At 52.2% G+C, this 19,497-nt stretch overlaps 1 pseudogene; it reads right to left on the bottom strand.

The window, feature by feature from the left end:
* Nucleotides 1-711: 711 nt before the first annotated feature.
* Nucleotides 712-1,672, bottom strand: LOC122152986 (annotated as a pseudogene).
* Nucleotides 1,673-19,497: the final 17,825 nt, after the last annotated feature.

The following is a 19,497-nucleotide window of genomic DNA, read 5'->3' as shown; positions in this document are numbered from 1 at the left end:
GGGATTGCAGAGTCCTTGTTTTCCTGAAGATACCTGGATTTAGCGCTTTCCCTTTGAGTGACTCCCAACCTTGGGTGATCTCACAATTTATGGGGCTCCAGTCCCTGCCCGCCCCAGGCACCTGTTGTCCATGGAGATACCCCGTGCTCTTCAGGCAGCTCCAGGCTCCCCTCCTTAAGGACTTCATCTGCATGTCACTTGTGGGACAACCATGGGAATGCAATTCAGTGACCATTCACCATCTCCAGTGTCACTAGACATCAAATGGTTACTCTTAAATCCCACCCTTGGCCTCTAACAGGCCATACCATGACATTGACCTCTTGGCTCCTGAATCCATGGGGAACAGGCTCTCTGGGGGAGCAGTTGCTCGTGCCTATTCCTGGCACCAGCTTTGGAAGAAGAGCCCAACTTTACAGCAGTGCACTGGGGAGATCCCATTTTATTATAGAAATCCTATGGGGGCGTTGGCTCTTACCCAGTGTTAGACATACTTTATACAGGCTCCAGGAGACAGAGCAGAGTCATATCTCAGTACAAGAGAGTTGAGTCTAAACTTTTCTGTAGGAACAAAATAACTACAGATTACCAAAAATTATAATGATAACATTATGATGTTGGAAATGAGAACATAAACACTGATGATAAATCAAATGGTGAAAATGATAACATTAAAAAACCCCACAGGCCTGAAATGGGATACCCTGTGAGTCACTTGCGCAGAGAGAAGGGAAGTTTATCAGTATTGAGAAACAGCTGTGAAATTGTTTTCCTAATGGCAACCTTGATCTCTTTGTTCCTCATGCTGTAGATGAGGGGGTTCAACACTGGGGGCACCACCACATACAGAACAGCCACCACCAGATCCTGTGATTGGGAAGAAATGGATGGGGGCTTCAGGTAAGCAAACATGCCAGTGCTGAGGAACAGGGAGACCACAGCCAGGTGAGGGAGGCACGTGGAAAAGGCTTTGTGCCGTCCCTGCTCAGAGGGGATCCTCAGCACAGCCCTGAAGATCTGAACATAGGACATCACAATGAAAACAAAACACCCCAGAAATACACAGATACTAGCCACAATAAGCCCAGCCTCCCTGAGGTAGGCGCCTGAGCAGGAGAACTTGAGAATAGTGGGGGATTTCACAGAAAAACTGGTTTATGGCATTGCCGTGGCAGAATTGCAGTGAGAATGTGTTGGCAGTGTGCAGCACGGCATAGAGGAACCCAGTGCCCCAGGCAGCTGCTGCAATGTGGACACAAGCTCTGCTGCCCAGGAGGGTCCCATAGTGCAGGGGTTGGCAGATGGCAACGTAGCGGTCGTAGGCCATGATGGTGAGGGGAGAAAACTCTGCTGACATCAGAAGAAAAAAGAAAAAGACCTGGGCAGCACAGCCTTGGTAGGAGATGGCTCTGGTGTCCCAGAGCAAACTGGTCATGGCTTTAGGGACAGTGGTGGAGATGGAGCCCAGGTCGAGGAGGGAGAGGTTGAGGAGGAAGAAGTACATGGGGGTGTGGAGGTGGTGGTCGCAGGCGATGGCGGTCATGATGAGGCCGTTTCCCAGGAGGGCAGCCAGATAGATGCCCAGGAAGAGCCAGAAGTACAGGAGCTGCATCTCCCGTCTGTCTGCAAATGCCAGGAGGAGAAATTCAGTAATGGAGCTGCTGTTGGACATGCGCTGCCTTAGGGCAAGAGGACCTGTCCAGGGAGGAAAAGCACACTGAGAAGTTAGGGCAGAATTCTTTGAGCAAATCTCTATGCATTAGTCAGTGCTCTGTCCCTTGTTCCTACCCAAACACACATTACTTCCCTCCTTGTTTGTCTCTCAAGCTAGATGTCTGGGTTGTGCAGGCTGAGTGAGTTTCCAGGACAAGTAGCCTTGGCCCATCAGCTCCAGAGCAGTCAGCCCTTCTCTACAGCAGAGGGTATGAGACAGAAAAGGTATGAAATCAACAGTTCATGTCAGCTATAATTCACTCGTAATGCAGAAGGGCTCTTCAGCATCTTCCAGGAGGACAACCCCAGAGAGACTGTTGGCTGTGCCACAGCTGCAGTGAGCAGACAGAGCCAGCTCATTCCCTGGCCCCAAGCACTGTGTTGCCCTGAGCCCTCCGGGTTAAGATGGGCTGGGGCACTTTGCTCCCCTGGACACATCTACAGGGCAAGACCCAATCTTTCATTGTCTGAGCTGCAGCTGAAACCCTCCTCCCCAGAGGGATTGAGGGCAAGAACAAGGGCAGCACAGACAGGAGGGGAAATGCAGAGACATGCCCCAATGCTGCTGCTGAGGGAGGAAGAACAGGGGGAGAGAGACAGGTACTGGGGGGTTTAAACTCATCAAGGGTCGGGATGCCATCGGGGTGACACAGCCTGGGAACATTTGGCCTTGGGGCAGAAGCTGTGCTGGGTGGAAGAGGAGAGTGGGGAAGGATTCTGTACTGCACGGGATGTCAGGGAGATGCCAGAATCCCCCCCTCCCTCAACATTTCTGGGAACAGCTCCCTCTCCCTCCCTGCCCATGCCTCTGCTGCCTGGAGATGTCCCTACCAGGGGCTCTTTCTCTGTCCCCATGTCTCCTCCCTGTCAGTGCCCACAGCCCCCATCCGACCTGCTGCGTGCTCAGCTCTGCCCTGCAGACACCTCCTGACAGCATGCATAGTCTAAGGATAGCTTGGTGTTTGGAGGCCCTAAAGAATAGCTGAGATCAACCCTGAGGATGATGTTGATGCTGATCATTGGGCTGAAGGTGGGGAAGGGCTTTATGAATTCCTTGCTGACCTATTAATCTGTCACTGCAATGCTCAAGGAGTCTCGGTGTCTTGTACAAACATGACATCTCCATTAACATCTCTGTGCCTCCCCATCAGAGCAGGAAACTGAAAGCACAGGCTCTAGAAAGTGACTTTGCTTCAGGTAGCCCCTGCCTTGTCCTTCCCACTGAAACATCCCCCAGGTAATATCCTGAAGGTGATCTGGTGCTGTGAGCAGTCCTGACACACACAGCAATCTCTCTCCACAGCAGAAGGAGCCTGCCCTGGCGGGGGTCTCTCCTTCCCCTCCCAGCTTCTCCCCACAGTGCCGTGGGGAGCTCCCCGGGCAGGCTGAGTGCTGACCCTGGCAGGCAGCAGGGTCCCTGCCCCAGCACACAGCCCCCTGGGGTGCAGGGACCCTGCTGGGAAGGACAGCCCTGGGCACCCCTGCCTGCACACCCGGCTGCACACCCCTGCAGCCAGCCCCAGGAAAAGGGAGATGGGATGCCCTGTCCCTCTGAGGGTGCAGCAGGGAAGCCCTGCTCTGCACCATGTCCTTCTCCACACAAAAGAAACCCTGAGAGCCATCCTGACATATCCTATCTGCTCTGGGATGGGCCAGCTCTAAGAGACCCTCCAGGACTCTCAGGTACATTGCCCTGCACCCACAGACTTACCAAGTCAAGGGCTGTGAAGATTTTTCCTGCAGTGAGCTCTCAGCATCCTCCCACTCCACGCTGCCTGGAACCTCTCCCTGCCTCGCTGCTCTGCCCTTGGTGCCTGCAGGCAGTGCCCCCAGCCCTGCTGCGCTTTGCAGAGGAGCTGCTCCTGGGCAGAGCTGTCTCTCACAAGCACTGCTCAGTGGCCAGGAGCTCCCTCCGGCCCAGGAGCCCGGCCCAGCTCAGCAGCAGGGGACCAGCCCAAGGCGGCACTTTCTCTGTCCCCTCTGGGCTCCCTCCGGGTGTCCCTGGGGCTCCAGGGGAACTGCTGTGAACCAGGCTGAAGGAATCGCTGATGTTCCCTCCCTCAGCTGGGGAGAAACTCTTATTTCCAGCAGTGTCATTTCTCGTCAGGATAGGCTTATGTATAAGATTCATCTTTTCTTGTCTTAATATCCAACAGGACTTGCAGACAGTGACAAGGAGGGATTTCTTTTACCCCTGATGAGGAAGTGATTCAGCTGAGTCTGTTGAGGCATCTCACTCTAGACTTGTGGTCCTGGGCCTAGAAGGGGATTCAGCCCTCTCATGGCTGTCACAAACCCGCAGAGCTGGGGTTCCTCTCTCCTCAGTTCAGGTGTGCACAAAATAGTCACCTGGATGTGAAAAGCTTGTCTCATCTGCCCTGCTAATTAATGGAGATGGAGGCCAGCAGTGAGCTCCTTAGACAAATACCTGGTGACATTTGGGGTGCCCGAGGTGGTCCAAGATATGTGCAAGTAGCTGCAAGCTCTAACAGAGCAGCTCTGAGAGATGGGGCAGCACCTGGGGGCAGCATCCTGGAGCCTGGTTGTGAGTTCCTTTGCCCAACAGCAGATGCCCACATTTAGGATGACTGAACGTTTCCCTACTCCGTATGTTCATGGCAGCCTAAAGAGATATTTATCTGACCAAATGGAATCATGTACCCTAGGAAGATCTAAGCCTTTCCTTCCTTTTGTCATTAGCTGAGTTTCCCACCTGTCCTTTGAATATAATGGCAGTTTTCTCATGTACATCCCTTCAGTGCTTAACCTAATTTAGTGCAGATGAATCTCAGTTTAATATCCAAATACAGGATATGCAAATACAGGCCAGTAGTGCTACGTGAGATACTGGGACTTTCCAGCACAACTGCGTGTCACTGACATGGACAGCACAGGCCCTCTGCAGGGACCTTCCCCCCATTCAGCCTGGTCGTGCTACAGGCACCGTGCTGGGCACCGCGGACAGATTCAGTGCCCCTGGGCCAGCCCCCGCATCCCACTGCAGTGAGGCAAGGGCTGGCCGTTCCCTGTCACGCAGGTGCAGGGCAGGGCGTGAATACAGAGCACATCACACCGGGGTCTCACTCCTGTGCCTTCACTTTCAAACTCCGACGATTCTGCTCTCCCCCATCATTAACCACCCCCTCAATGTTACCATTCCCTCTTTCCTCCGCCTCCTTATCCTTAATTTCTCTAAATCCTAATTAATTAGGATTAATTTCTCTTAATCCTAATACCCTCCAAAAAGAATAGCCTAGACTGTTAATGCTTTCCCCATTGGCCATGCATTTCTTTTTTTGTACCCTCTTTTAGTATTGCTGACATGGCTGCTGTAGCATTTTGCTCCTTGGGCGGCAACCCCTTTAAACACAAAATTCTCTTTCATTACCTGTAGTGTCTTTCAACTCCTCATATTGTTGTCTTGTTTGAGGATTGGCCCATGAGCCTGAAATGCTGAAATGTTGAAGTTTCAGTCCTTAGGTACCTTGGCACAGTTTCCTATTTGTCCAACAGAAATCTCCTGAAGATTTACAAGGAGGAAGGGTTTTGCAAGGAGAAGGGGGGGAAGGTCCACACCAGGAGCAGAATAACCCCTTGCTCCAGGACAGGCTTTAACAGGACTGGCTGAGGAGCGGCCTTGAGGAGTTGAGCATGGGAGTTATGATGGATGCTATATGCATCAGTGGGCTTCCCCTTTCAGTGGGTGGATGGAGAAACTGGAGAAGGTCCAGAGGAAGTCTGTCGTGATGGGGTTTTGGCTCTGAAGCACATGAGATATATGGAAAGGCTGAGGGAACGGAGCCTCTTCAGCCTGCTGAAGGAGAGGCACAGGGCACTCTAAAAGCAAGTGATGCCTACCTGAATAGATCATGGTGGAGCCAAACTCTTCTCTGGCGGCAGACGGTATGGCAGAGGCAACTGCCACAAAGTGCCTCTTGAGAGCTTCACCCTGGGCAACAGGAAAATCTGACTAGCAGGCTGGTGCTGCAGTGTAGCAGGACACCCAGAGACTCTCTGTGATCTCCATCTCTGGAGGCTTTCAGGGTTCAGCTCCACCAGGAGCTGAGGGTCTCTACAGCATAAGCTCTTGGGACAATGCAGGGTGCGACTGCCCTGTGCTCAGGAAGTCTCTCGTCCTGCCTTTGGTTCCAGGTAGGGCCAGCTCTGAGGTCAGAGCCGGTTGCTCAACAGTTGTGGTTTGAGCTCAGAGGGTATCTGGGCACCACACAGCCGCTCACTCCTCCCTTCCTTCCCAGCAATGAGAAGGGACAAATAAGCCAGGCTTGGGCTTCAAGATAGGACCAGGAGGGGCAAATCACCCATAATGGTCACAGGCAAAATACAAACTCGTTAGGAGAAGAAAAAGAGAACATAGATTTATTACAGACACTAACAACAACACTTAGCAGAATAAGACAGTGAGAAGCATTGCCCCATCTTGAGAACACCTTCCCCCCACCCCTCCCTTCTTCCCGGGCTCAGCTCTGCTCCCGATATCTCTACCTCCTCCCCCAGCGGCATAGGGGCAGGGAATGGGGGGTGCAGGCAGTGCTGCCACTGCTTCCATCTTCGGTGGGGGGAACTTCTGGAACTTGTTCCCCTGCTCCAGCGTGGTCCCCCTCTCACAGCAGACAGTCCTCCACAAACCTTTTCCGACGTGACTCCCTCCTACTGGCTGCAGTGTTTCCCTACGCTTCTCCAGTGTGGGGCACCAACTTTCTCCAACTGGAGTCTCTCCCATGGGCTGCAGCCCTTCCCAAGCTGCTCTGGTGTGGGGCACCCCCACATACTGAAATCCTCCCAGTGCTGAACATCTTTTCTTCTCTTAGTAACAGGCTGGGCTTCCAGACAGTGACAGGGAGGGATCTCCTTTACCTGTGTTGCAGAAGTGATTGAAGGCTCAGAGCTCTTCTCAGGGCAGTGTTTTGTGGGGATGTGCAATGCCAAGGGCAGGACTGTGGTTCAACACCTGCCAGGTTCTTGGGTGGAGACAAGGGGGCCATGAGGCCCCAGTGCTGTAAGGATTAGGTGTCTCCTGGTAGGCCTTGGTGACACAGCCAACAGCCAGAGCCAACAGGAGAAAGAGCTCAGCTCTGCTGGGGGCTCTCAACCTTGTCAGCTCCCTTGGCCATCTCCACCACAGGCTCTCCTATGATGGCCTACGCCTGTACTTGATTTCTTGAAGGCTCCGGACATCGACCGTGCTTACCAGCCTTGCTCTCACTTGACCATCTTCATACCCTTACTGATATCTCTCCATCTTCACAGGCTGTTGGTTGGAATGCAAAGCTTTGGCTAATCCAGACTCTTTCTGGGTGGCCTATTGTACTGCACTTGGAGAGACTCTTGATGTAATTCAACATAACACAAAATCCTCATGTCCAGTCTCAACTTCCAAAGCTTCATTTTGTGTCATTCTTCCTTTCTCATGTTGTTTCTCAATTTAGGGAAAAACCTCCACCATCTCTGAAACCACACTTCATCCAGTCTCAGGATAGTGTGGGTGGCCATGCTCATCCTAGTGCAGACCTGTATGCAGGTGGCCTTGTTTGTGGCCAGCATGCACCGCTGTCTTGTATGGTGTCCTCGTAGTGCCCAGGCTCTTCTCCTCAGGATCCCTGCACAGCTACTCAGGTCCAAGCCTGCCCTGAGAAATGAGGAGATTATTCTTCCTCCTAATGCAGGACTGGCCACTCCTCCTTGTAAACTTCCAGAGGTTTCTGTTGGCTGGAATCCCAGAGTTTCTCAGGTTTCCTTGGGCTGAAGCTCCATTTGGTCAGCTGTTAGTGCCTCTGTGCAGATAGCTCACCTTGATGGTGGTGGTGTCTCTCACGTAATAAAAGCCTGAGTAGTTGCAGTTGTATAGAGACTGAAACAATAAGGATCTCTCCAGAAGCTGGTTTTAGGTCCTCCAGCTGTCTGGGACCTGGATCCAGAATTCCCTCATCCCCCCAGTTCCTCCATGCACAGACAAGCACATGCACACGCAAATGACTCTCTCCAGCACAGCATCACAGAACCGCTGAGCCTGGAATGCAGTCAGCTTCTACCTCCTCTGTCCTTCTTCTTCATGCTTGGTTTCTGTCAGGAGCTCCTTTTTCATCCATGCCATCCTCCTGACACCTTTTCTTGACTTCCAGCATGTTCATGTGGACTGATCTGGAGTGCAAAGAGGAGATCATTAACCATCAAACAGCTCTCTGCACCCTTTCCTCTTCAGGGCTGTATCCCATGGGATTCTTCCAAGCAGATCCTTCAGCAGGTCAAAGCCTGCTCTCCTGACGTCCTGCCCCTTGCTTTCTTCCCTTCTCTCAGCATCCTACACTCTACTTTCTCACCCTTGATTGTTACAGCCCTGAGCAGCTCTTCCTTGTTTGCAAGTATCAAGTCCTGCTGCAGGGCACCTCACCTCACTGGCTCCTCAGTCACCCTTGTCAGGAAGATGTCACCAGTGAGCTCCAAAATCCTCCTGGGTGGCTTGCACCTCTTCAGCAGAGGCAGCTGGGACAGTTTCAGTCTGCCATGAGGTCCAGGGCCTGCAGACATGAAGCTCCTTCCAATTGTCTGAAGAAGGCCTCATCTACCTGATCAAGAGGTCTGGAGCAGAAATCCACCCATCCTCCCACAGTGCTGCCCATGTTGTTCTGCCCTCTGATCCTGGCCTATCAGCTCTCAGCTAACTCACTGTCAGTCCCCAGGCAGAGCTCCATGCATTCCTGCTGCTCTCTCACACCAAGGACAACCTCCCCTCCAGGTCCAGACCTGTGGCCTTATCAGTACCTGACTGCAAGAGCCCACATTTTCTCCAGGTGCTGCTTTGGGCCACTTTCTCCCTTGAGCAACCAACTCACAGATCCTCTGGGCTCACCAGGGTCTAGTCCAGACATAGGGTCTCAAAATACCTGGCTCCCAGGACTCTCTTACTTGCTGGTTAATCTGGTTTGATGTACACTACTGGTTCCACCCACTGACATACCCACCAACATGACACATGCACACAGCCTGATCTCTCCAGTTGCTGGCCCTGAAGGTGCATGAGCCCCTTTGACTCGTGCTTCCCACTCCAGGGATGGGCCCTTGGACCTCTATCTGTACCAAGAGCAGACATCTCCTCACCCCAGAAAGTTGTGGTGGATGGAATTTCATAAGAAGACAGGACAGACTGGAGTCATCAGTTCTATGGTGTGCATAAACCAGTATACTGACCAGCCACACGTGACCAGCTCCTTTCATCCCCTTTTCCCCCTGTTTTCCGATGCTTCTTTCTCCCCAAACCACCTTGGTCCTTCCCTTTCCCTGCCTTTGGTTCTTTCCTAGGCATGCCACAGCAAGCCTGGCACAATCCCCAGTGCTCTCTCTGGCATCCCATAAGGACTCTCAGACCCCCAGAAGCAGAAACCCCCACCCTCAGTTGGCAAGGTCACCCTGGGAGGCTCCTCCGATTGACCCACTTGTTAAATGTCACACCCAGATATTTTGGACCTCTCTGTGAACAAGTATTTTTCACTTTGGGTTTTAAATTGTTTCTCTGAAAAGAGGGTGTTTCCTGTCCTAAGAAATGGAAATTATTTTTGTTTGTGGAATTGTTGGAGATTAGGTCAGATAAACATGTCCATGTGGGGTATATGTGAAAAGGAGCACAGTTTGTCTGACCATGACCCAGTCCTGATGACATCGACTCCACGAGGCATTTACTGGCACTGATGACACATGATAAGGACCGTAACATGCATCTACCCTCATCACCTGGTAAGTCGTCTTCCATCCCGTCCACCTCTGTTTCTGTGTTCCCTTCCTCAAAGGCTGTGTCACGTACACAAGACCCAATGAAAAAGATTTTAAAGAGTCGGAAGTGCAAGCCAGGCTGACAATAACTATTTTTCAGTGGTTAAAACACACTGAATATGTCAAGCAGCAGTCATACACTGAGATTAAAGACACCTTGGAGCATTTGAGGGCACATCATAGGAAGGATGACCAGGCACCTGTATTTGGTTTACATGGCGAGGTTTTTTGTTAGCAGCAGGGAGAGGGGCATGCAGGGGTGACTTCTGTGAGAAGATGCCAAAAGCAGCTCCATCATGTCAGATGTGGGGTGCATGGGGTGAGCTGAGTCCTGCGTGAGCCCAAGGGCTTCCAGCTCTGGATGAGATTCCCACATTGCCTCAGCTGAATTCCTGCCCTGCACAGGGGAAACAAATTGCTTCTTTATCCCTCCCTATGCATCCTTTTTTTGGTTTGGGACAGGAAAATTCCATTTTCCAGACAGATGCATTGACAGCTTTATCAGGCCAGACCATGCTGTAACCAGTCTCTCTCCACTGTTGGGAGAGGTACATTGGTGATTACTTCAGCTGACTTCAGAGAACAGTCCCCAGGGGTGGCCCCGCTGCCTTTCGGGAGCTGTCAGCCCTCGAGCACCAGGGATCTCTCGAGGGAGAGCAGCGGGGTAGAGAAAGTGGTGCCTTGGGCTGGGCCGGGCTCCGGGGGCAGGAGGAGCTGATGGCAGGCGGGAAGCACTGGAGAGAGACAGCTCTGCCCGGGAGCAGCATCTCTGTGGAGCATGGCAGGGCTGAGGGCACTGCCCACGGGTGACAAGGGGAGAGGAGAGAAGTGAGAGGGATGTAAGACAGTGTGGAGTGGGAGGATGCTGAGAGTTCACTGGGGGACAAATCATCACAGCTCCTAACACGGTAAGTCTCTGGCTGCAGGTGGGTACTGGTAGAGTCTCTGGGAGGGTCCTTCTAGAGCTGGCACATGCCAGGGCTGATGCTCTCTGGAGCAGTGATTATCTGCCGAACAGTCGGGGGGACGGGGCATGTCATCTCCCTTTTCCTGGGCACGGCTGCAGGAGCGTGAAGCTGGGTGTGCAGCCAGGGGCACCCCGGGCTGTCCTTCATCACAGTCACCCCTGGTAGGGCAGGGTCATTGTGCTGTTGAGGGGTGAGGTGTGGGTCAGGGCTGCCCACAGCTCCTGCTGACAGCCTGGACAGCTCTGGAGGGGAATCTTGTAAGACAGAAAAAAAGGGAGGCTTCACCTGCAAGGGAAGGAGCCTGTGCTTTCAGTTTGCTGCTCTGGGTTGGCTGGGTGAGCAGTGAGAGATGGGAATGACTCTCACTGGTTTGGAGAAGGGACTGACAATGCAGATCTGTTTCACTGAGAGGTGAATGAGTCTGGGAGCATCAGAGCAATCCCCCACGGCTTACAGATCACCAGCATCACCAGCAGCAGGCTTAGCAGGTTTTCTCTGTGCATTCCTAGCTGAATTTTGAAGCAGAGAGAAGGTCCTGGGCAGTGCCCTGCCCCAGGAGGTGTCTGCAGGGCAGAGCTGAGCACGCAGCAGCTGGGATGGGGTCTGTGCGTGCAGGAGATGGGAACCAAGAAACCAGGCTGCCAGCAGGCACAGCTCCAGGCAGCAGAGATGTGGGCAGGGAGTGAGATTTTTAACAGAAATCCTGTTTCAGGGGATCTACTAGCACCTCCACTGATCCCCTGCAACACAGGTCCCTTCCCCTGTTATTGGAAAATGGGTGATGAAAAAACAGTTGTTTAGGGAAGCTTAAGAACTTAAGCAATCAAACACCTGCAACACGTTTTCTGTTGCACAGAGGTCCTTCATCTAGGCAACTGTGATAAACACCTCGTGGGGAATGCCTAAATGGAGAGGCTCTGTGTATAAATTGGGAGACTCCTAATGAGAAGCCCTTGTCCTTGGAGATTAAGGTGCTCTGAAAAAGAATGAACTAGCTGAAGCTAGGTTGGAGATAAGAAGTGCATACATAAACCAATGAAGTCCAATTCTATTATGTAGGAAATGTTCAAGAAGGGCTCCTCTCCAAACACCACCACAGACTGCTAGAGACCACCAATGACCTCCCTGAAGTCCCTCGGGGACCTAAACTGCATGCCTAATAACTATGTATATAAATCATGAGTTTTAGGAAATTTGATGAATATGTATGTAACAGAGGGATATAAGCTACTGTAATGTAGGGTGGACATGTCAGGTGGAATGATTCCCTCATGTCCCCAGCCAAATATAGTAACGCCTGCTCGTTAGTGCTAAACCCAGCACTAATGAGATTTCATTCCCAATTTCTGTGACACTGACATCTTTCCCCTTCTCTCTCCCACCCAGCAGAGCCTCTGCCCCCACAGCCATGGAGTCCAGCCCACCAGCAGCCTCCTCGCCCCCCTGAGCGCCAAGAAGAGGTGAAGGGCATCTCTCCTGCCCCATGCCCGTGCAGCACAGGGGCTGAGGGTGACTGCCCTGCGGTGTCACCGGCTGGGAGGTGGCGGGCAGAGCTGGGACAGGGGAAGGCTGTCCCGAGTGCCTGGCTGTCTCTCTGCTGCCCTCTCCCAGCTGGGCCATTACGGTGTATCTCGTGGGTCCTCCCATGCAGACGTGTCCTTGGGAACCCGGTGTCCCAGCTCTCCTAGAAGCTGTGGGGCTCTGGGCCGTGCAGCCCGTGTGGGTGGGGACTGAGCTGACTTCAGGAGATGCCACCAAGAGGACACTTGGTGACTCCTTGGGGTGTCCTCCCAAGCTGGGAGCCGCCCTGCAGACAGCAAATCTCTCCTGCATCATTTGTGTGTAAAACTCAATGGGGAAAGACCGAGATGCTACAAGCACGGAAAGGGTGATTGGTTGGGAAAATGAACTCTGTGTCCTTGGCAAGGAGTGGGGTGCTGAGACCTTGTGAAGGTTCCTGGTGGCAGGGTGAAATATTTAGTGATCTGCAGTGGATCCCTCTGCTCTCAGCGGGGTCTGATTGCTTCTCCGGGTACCTCAGGAGTGCAATCCCCCTCCATTTCAAGGGGCAGACACAGTGCAGCCAGGAACAAGACAAACGGACAGATCAGCTCGCCTGCCCCTGTGCTAAGCCACAGCAAATCCTTTTGCCTCCCACGACTTGCGGCTGCTCATCCTGAGCACAGCAGAGATGCTCAGCATTTCTGATTTCACAGAAGAGTCCCCAGAGGAGATGGGGCTGGAGTGGGTTGGTGTAGTGAGAAGGAATAACTATGAAAGAAACAACACAAAAAAAACCCTGATGCAGTCAAGTTTGCTTGGGATTGGGGGTGGAGATGCTGTCAAGCCCTTTGATGATGAGAGGGAATTCACCTGAGAAAATCTATCAGACCTGGTCTCTACGTGCCCCCTGCTCCCAGGCAGACCCTGGCCTAGAGCATGTCCAACACATCTGGGAGCCCACAGGCCCTGTTGTTCACAGCACCCCCAGCCAGCACAAACCAGAGCAACAGCCAGGGAGCTGCACAAAGGTCCTGCCAAGCAGGAGAAAAGGGAGGGGAGTGTGGGTGAGGGAGCATGAATATTTGAGGGATGGCTTTGGTTTTGCACAGAGAAGTCTGCCCTCACTTGTCACTGTCTTTTCCCTCTTGTACAGGCCCCCGGGTTCATAGGGAGACCATGTCCAACAGCAGCTCCATCACCCAGTTCCTCCTCCTGGCATTTGCAGACAGACGGGAGCTGCAGCTCCTGCACTTCTGGCTCTTCCTGGGCATCTACCTGGCTGCCCTCCTGGGCAACGGCCTCATCATCACAGCCATCGCCTGCGACCACCACCTCCACACCCCCATGTACTTCTTCCTCCTCAACCTCTCCCTCCTCGACTTGGGCTCCATCTCAACCACTCTCCCCAATTCCATGGCCAATTCCTTCCAGGATACCAGGGCTATCTCCTACCAAAGTTGTGCTGTCCAGGTCTTTTTCTTTGTATTTTTCCTTGGAGGAGAGTATGCTCTTCTCACCGTCATGGCCTACGACCGCTACGTTGCCATCTGCAAACCCCTGCACTATGGGACCCTCCTGGGCAGCAGAGCTTGTGTCCACATGGCAGCAGTTGCTTGGGGCTGTGGGTTTCTCAATGCTCTGCTGCAGACAGCCAATACATTTTCAATATCTGTCTGCCACGGCAAAGTGGTGAACCAGTTCTTCTGTGAAATCCCCCGGATCCTCAAGCTCTCCTGCTCAGACTCAGGTTATCTCAGGGAAACTGGGTTTCTTGTGGCTATTGCATTTGTCGTCTTTGCTTGTTTTGTTTTCATTGTGCTGTCCTATGTGCAGATCTTCAGGGCTCGTGCTGAGGATCCCCTCTGAGCAGGGACAGCACAAAGCCTTCTCCACGTGCCTCCCTCACATGGCCGTGGTCTCTCTGTTCATCAGCACTTCATTTTTTGCCTACCTGAAGCCCCCCTCCATCTCTTCTCCAGCCCTGGACCTGGTGGTGGCTGTTCTGTACTCAGTGGTACCTCCAACTTTGAACCCCTTCATCTACAGCATGAGGAACAGGGAGCTCAAGGATGCGGTGAAGGAATTGATCCAACGCACCTTGTTCCACCAGCAGTAACCTGCCACACCTTCTCTGCAGATTACTTGCAACTTGGATTAGGTCAGACTTCTGATTTATATTTCCCTTGTAATAACTGTCGTAAGAGGTAACTGCTTGGCTTCATTCTACTTCTCTAGAGGCTTCATCTGTTGTGTCTGACCCTTTCACAAATGCCTTGAACACTCTACCTAATCCAGACGATATGATAGCATCTCAGCAATAAAAGGGGTAATCTGAGTGCAGTGCCTGAAGGCTGGGCTGTCCTAAGAAAGATGCTGCCAAAAATAAGCACAAATAATTGGACTTTTAAAAATGTCTTTTCTCAATCTTTTCTCCCTGTATTAGAGGTGGTAAAATTGTGACAACTCTGAGATCTACTGGACAGCAAGTGGTGCTTTTAAAGACTATTCCTGGTGTCCAGGGGCTGTATAGGTGCTGCAGGAGCTCTCCATTACCTTTTAGGTAGCCACATATATAGCAGGGCTGATGGCATATAGTGTTCCCTGTGGAAAGGATTCTGGAGGGGTCAGGAAAGAAAGGACACTCTCTATGTGCCCTGGGGTAGGCAGTGAATGGACACTCAGAAGATGAGACACCCCTCAAAGGTGAAACTCATCCAGGAGTAAAGCATTAATCCAGACACCCACAAGCCATGACCCTGCAGTTCGGTGTGAGCCAGCAAAAATGCAGCAGGCATGGGGAAAGGAGACTGGAGAAATGTGGAAGCTGCCCGAGGAGCCCCAGGGCAGGTGGTCTCCTGCTGTCCTGGGCAGCAGGGCTGGTGGGGAGGTAGAAGGGGAACAAAGGCAGCCAGGGCTGAGGGTCACTTGCAGCATGAATGCAGGACAGACAGAGAGTGCCTGGACTCTGTTTCCTCATGCCCTTCGGACCAGATCAAGTAGTGGGAACACTGAGGAGGCTGCTGTCCCACTCTGGGATGCTCCCTGGGGCTGGTGTGCCCTTCAGAAGGGTTGGAGCTGTGGGGTGAGTGACCAAGTCCCAGCCCACTCCTGACTTCACCCCTGGCTCAGTCAGACAGAGCTTTTTGATCAGGTCGTCACCCGAAGGACAAGGCAAAACATGTAGCACTGACCTGCCTGCCACAATGGTCTTACAGGTAGTTGTGAGATCCCTCACAAGCATGGGGAATTGGATGTCCCCCCCACCACCTGAATTCTTGGTGTCACACCTCAAAAAGCAGTTTGCATTTCACAGGCCCATTGTCTGTTTCTCCTCCTCCATGTGGTTCTTCCTGGGGATCCCCTTTGGGTCTTTTCCTCTTTGTTCCGACACACATGGCCTTCCCAAGTTGGCATTTTGCCCTGGTTTTCCATTTTCATAGCCCACATGGACTGTGTCTTCCTAAACAGTTCAAAGCCCAGACTTGGCCCCAGTAACCCTGCATGGCCGGTCTGGGATGTGGGGGCCTCCCAGTCTGGCTCACTGGGCTGGACCCCTCTTTACACGTGACAGGATTTGTTATGGGGGCCCCTTGGAGTGTGACACAGTGGCAGTGTCCTCCTCTCTCCTTGCATCTCTGCTCTCTATATGAAACATTCTAACTCAATTCTAACTCTATTTTCCTTTGTGGGTTTCCTCCATGCAGTAATTAGTAAGGTGAACCTCACCATCAATCTTACTGAACCTTATCAAGCCCCTAGTCAAAACTTTGTTCAGTTCCATCGCACTTATGGAACTCTGTCAATTTAGTACTTTACCTCAATAAAACATATTGCTGCTTCCCTCTTTTGAATGAGGTGCATTCTGCTCTTCTCCAACACCATGGAGGGCCAAGGTCCTTCTTTTCCACTCTCTCCTAGTAGGACCCCTAGGAGGAAGAACATTTCTCTGTGTTCATTGCTTAAAAGAATGGTGAAGGAAGTTCAGCGAGGTGAACCATGGAGGTGTGTGTTTCTGAGTGTATTAATATTCCCTAAATGTGCTCTGTGCCTTCTGGCAGTTAAGAAATGCCTTCTTCCAGAGGGCAACATTGCTGATGCTTACAGAACCCCTTCTGACTGTGCAGATGAGGTGCTCCACAGGTGTGCCTCTCTCATAGCGTGCATTTGAAGGCAGAGGCCAGGTAGCCAAAAATGAATATTGTACTGGCAATGAGCCTTTCCAAGGTTGTTATGAGCCAGACTGGGAATGCAGGGAAGCATAAAGGTTCTGTGGTCCCCTTGGGTTAAATTAAAGTCAAATGACACCAAATGACTGGTTAAAATGTTTTACTTGCAGTAGAAACAACTTAAACTTGGAAAAGGATAGCAAGCAATGTGACCTCTTATTAATAAACCTGTAAGAAAGAAAAGAAAGGAAGAAAAGGAAAAGGGAGAGAGAGAAAGAGAGTTGAAGTATGTGGATCACCACCCCAAGTTCCAGCATTGTCTCAGGTCTGGTAATCTTGAGTGGTAGGTGCACCCCCAGCAATGTTTTCTGTTGCCATTTAAGTTCATTTTCTCTGCTGATGTTCATACTAGACAAGGAGAGGCAGGTTCTCCTCCAACTCATTTCCATGAGAGATGAGGAAAAGGTGGAGCATGGGTTCAGTGTGTGCGCTGAGGGGGATCGGGGGCACCAAATCACTTGCCAATTGAGTCAGTGGTTGTGCTCGCCCCAACACCATTGATTTTTTCCTCAGTTTTTGCTTAGGTCCTTCTGGTGCTGGTTCTTTCTCTCCTATCAGTCCTTTAACCTGAACATATGGTTTCACTCTGTTTCCCTTCATTGAGGCTTATCTAAGGAATTTGGCAATACAGCCATGAGGGAGTGGAGCTGTGCACCCTTCAATACACTCCGTGCTTCCTTGGGCGGTGTTCCTTAGACTGATCACAATGGCCAAAGCTTGTCAAATTTTTCTGTGTTGATGAATGCTTGAGGCATTTACTCCTTCAGTTCCTTACACATAACTGCCTGTAAAACCCTACGTGGGGCTCACCTAGGGTAGGGTGGTGGTGAGAGGCTGCCACTGCTGGAGGAAGAACCATGGACGGCTGCCACGGGGTCTGTGCTGGGCAGACATTTCCCCACCCTGAACAACCACCCTGGTCCACGCAGTGCCTGCACCATGGGGCTGTGGGGCCATGTGGGGCAGCAGGACTTGGCCAGCTCAGCTGAGGAGGTCCTCCCTGCTCTGCCCACTGCCACCCATCGGCACTGCCACAGCCCCTCTGTGCTGGGCGATGAGGTTTCTCTGGGTGTCCTTCTGTGAGCCGCGTGGGCACCCGCTGGGTGTGTCTCTGCTTGGAGCTGGTCGCCTTGGCCTGTCTGCACGGTCCTGGCAAGGCTTGGCCTTGGAGATGGGCTGTGATAGTCCTCAGCCCATGGCATGAGTTCCAGCCTAGGAATGACTCCTGCAGAAGAGCTCACACTGTGCTGGGGGCATGGGTGAGCCCTTCAAGATGTCCTCACACCAGGATTCTTCTTGGTACAAAGGGGAACCATGGCAGCCTGAAGTGATTTCTGCTGGATGGAAGCTGTGAGGGTTGCACAAGCACTCACAGGTAGAAGGAAAATCTTTTAAAAGGAAAAATTTATTGGGCTCTGAATGATATCAGTGCAGTGGGGGTGCATACAGGCACAACTCTGATACCCAACTCCACCACCGTTATGACCAAAGAAGAAAACAGCTTCATACTGACCCTCAGACCTGATGTTCCATAGCTCCTGCCTAAGCTGGTCTCCAAGCCCATACTCAGACAACTTGTGCTAGATCAAGTGCACCAGGCCTTGTCCCCATGAGTTTGGAACATCTCTATTGACTGAGATCCCACCATCTCCCCTGAGCCCTTGCTCCACTGCTTGGCTCTGAGGGATCTCTCCAAAAAACCCAACCCTCAAAACCAAACAGCCCACTTAGCCTCTCCTAGCACACAATGTGCTCCAGGCGCCAACCATCTTTCCATCCTCTGCAGGACTATTCACAGTATGTCAAGTTCTTTCTTGTGATGGGGAGACCCACACTGGACACAGCAACCTTACTGGGGCCCATGAATAGAGAAATAGAGTGAATTCTCTTAAGCTGCTGGCTGTGATTTTGTTAATCCTGCCTGGGATGAGGTTGGCCTGCCTCTTCCCAAGGGCACACTGCTCCCTCCTGTCCAAATTGTGCACCCAGACTCCCCGGACCTTTTCTGCAGAACTGCTGTCCCCAGCCTGGCCTCTTGTCTGGAGTTGTCCCAGCGCAGTGGCAGGATGAACACTGGCATTTGTCTTCAACTTTGTGTGGGTCCCAGACAGCCCTTTTCACTGAGGGCTACTGCATCCACCTCTCTCCTCATCCAACGGGCCCATCATCTCATTGTAAATGGTATTCAGGTTGGTCAGGCAGAATTTGCCTTTTTTCAGTTTTTACTGGAAGTTCCAAATCCCCTTCTTGTCCTTCAGGTGCTTGGAAATGGCTTCCAGGAGGATTTGCTCCATCACTTTCCCAGGGACAGACGTGAGGCTGAGCAGCCTGTAGTTCCCTCATCTTCCTTTTTGCTCTTCATGAAGATGGGTGGCATGTTTGCCTTTTCCCAGACATCAGGAACCTCCCTGACTGCCATGGTCTTTCCAGGGTGACAGAAGCAGCCACACACTGACCTTGGCCAGCACCCTCAGCACCCTTGGCTGAAACTCACCCCATAGAGTACCCACAGAGTCATGTATGGCTAACCAGCTTGCTGAAAGTCTCTCCACATGTTCTTGGTCACTAGGCCCACTCCTTCACTGAGTTTTGGGCCCGCTTTTCTTTTTTTTTTTCAGCCTTGCTGTGGCTGCCAACACCCTTACTGAAGCCCCTTTTGCTACCTTCTGCATCCCTTGCTTGTTTGACCACCAGTTGAACTCTGCCTTTCCTAGCTCCATACCCGCATGTACAGACAAGGTCTCTGTGCTCCCCCAGGGCAGCCTGAACCCCTTCAGCCCTCTGTGCAACTCCACCCCATCCCACAGGCAGGCTGGTGGCAAGAGGGTGGCATCTGGGGACAGCACAGCAGTGCTGGGAGCAGGGGCACCAACAAGGAAAGCGGGGGTGTGAGCCATGCCCTGGGCTGCACACAGGGGCACGGGGGGGCTGGTGCCTCGGTGGTTGGCCAGGCTGCATGGGCTTGGGGTGGATGCCAGCTTGAGAGTAGGAGCGCTGGGATTTCCATGGAATTCCAGTGAAAATGTGGCTGCAGCGAAAGCAAGTGGGCAGGCTCAGGCACAGGCAACTGCAGTGGCAAGAGTGCACAAGAAAGTGTGCTGGCCTCCTGCCATGGTTGCTCAACTTCATCCGTGAAAGCCCATACGGTTTTTATGTTTCAACAGGTTTGGCCTTGAAGATGAAACAGTTGTGCAAGGCCCCTTTGTTCCACAGGGCAGTTTCCCAAGAAATCCAGCCCAGGAACTTCATGAACAAGACAAAAATTTCTCCCTTGTACTCCAAGGCTCTGATTCTGGGGTTTG

The sequence above is a fragment of the Tyto alba genome, unplaced genomic scaffold (assembly GCF_018691265.1).
Source record: "Tyto alba isolate M040663 unplaced genomic scaffold, T.alba_DEE_v4.0 Super-Scaffold_15, whole genome shotgun sequence".
NCBI classification, from domain to species: domain Eukaryota; kingdom Metazoa; phylum Chordata; class Aves; order Strigiformes; family Tytonidae; genus Tyto; species Tyto alba.
The sequence above is the reverse complement of the archived record's forward strand: the minus strand, read 5'-3'. Positions and strand labels throughout refer to the sequence as shown.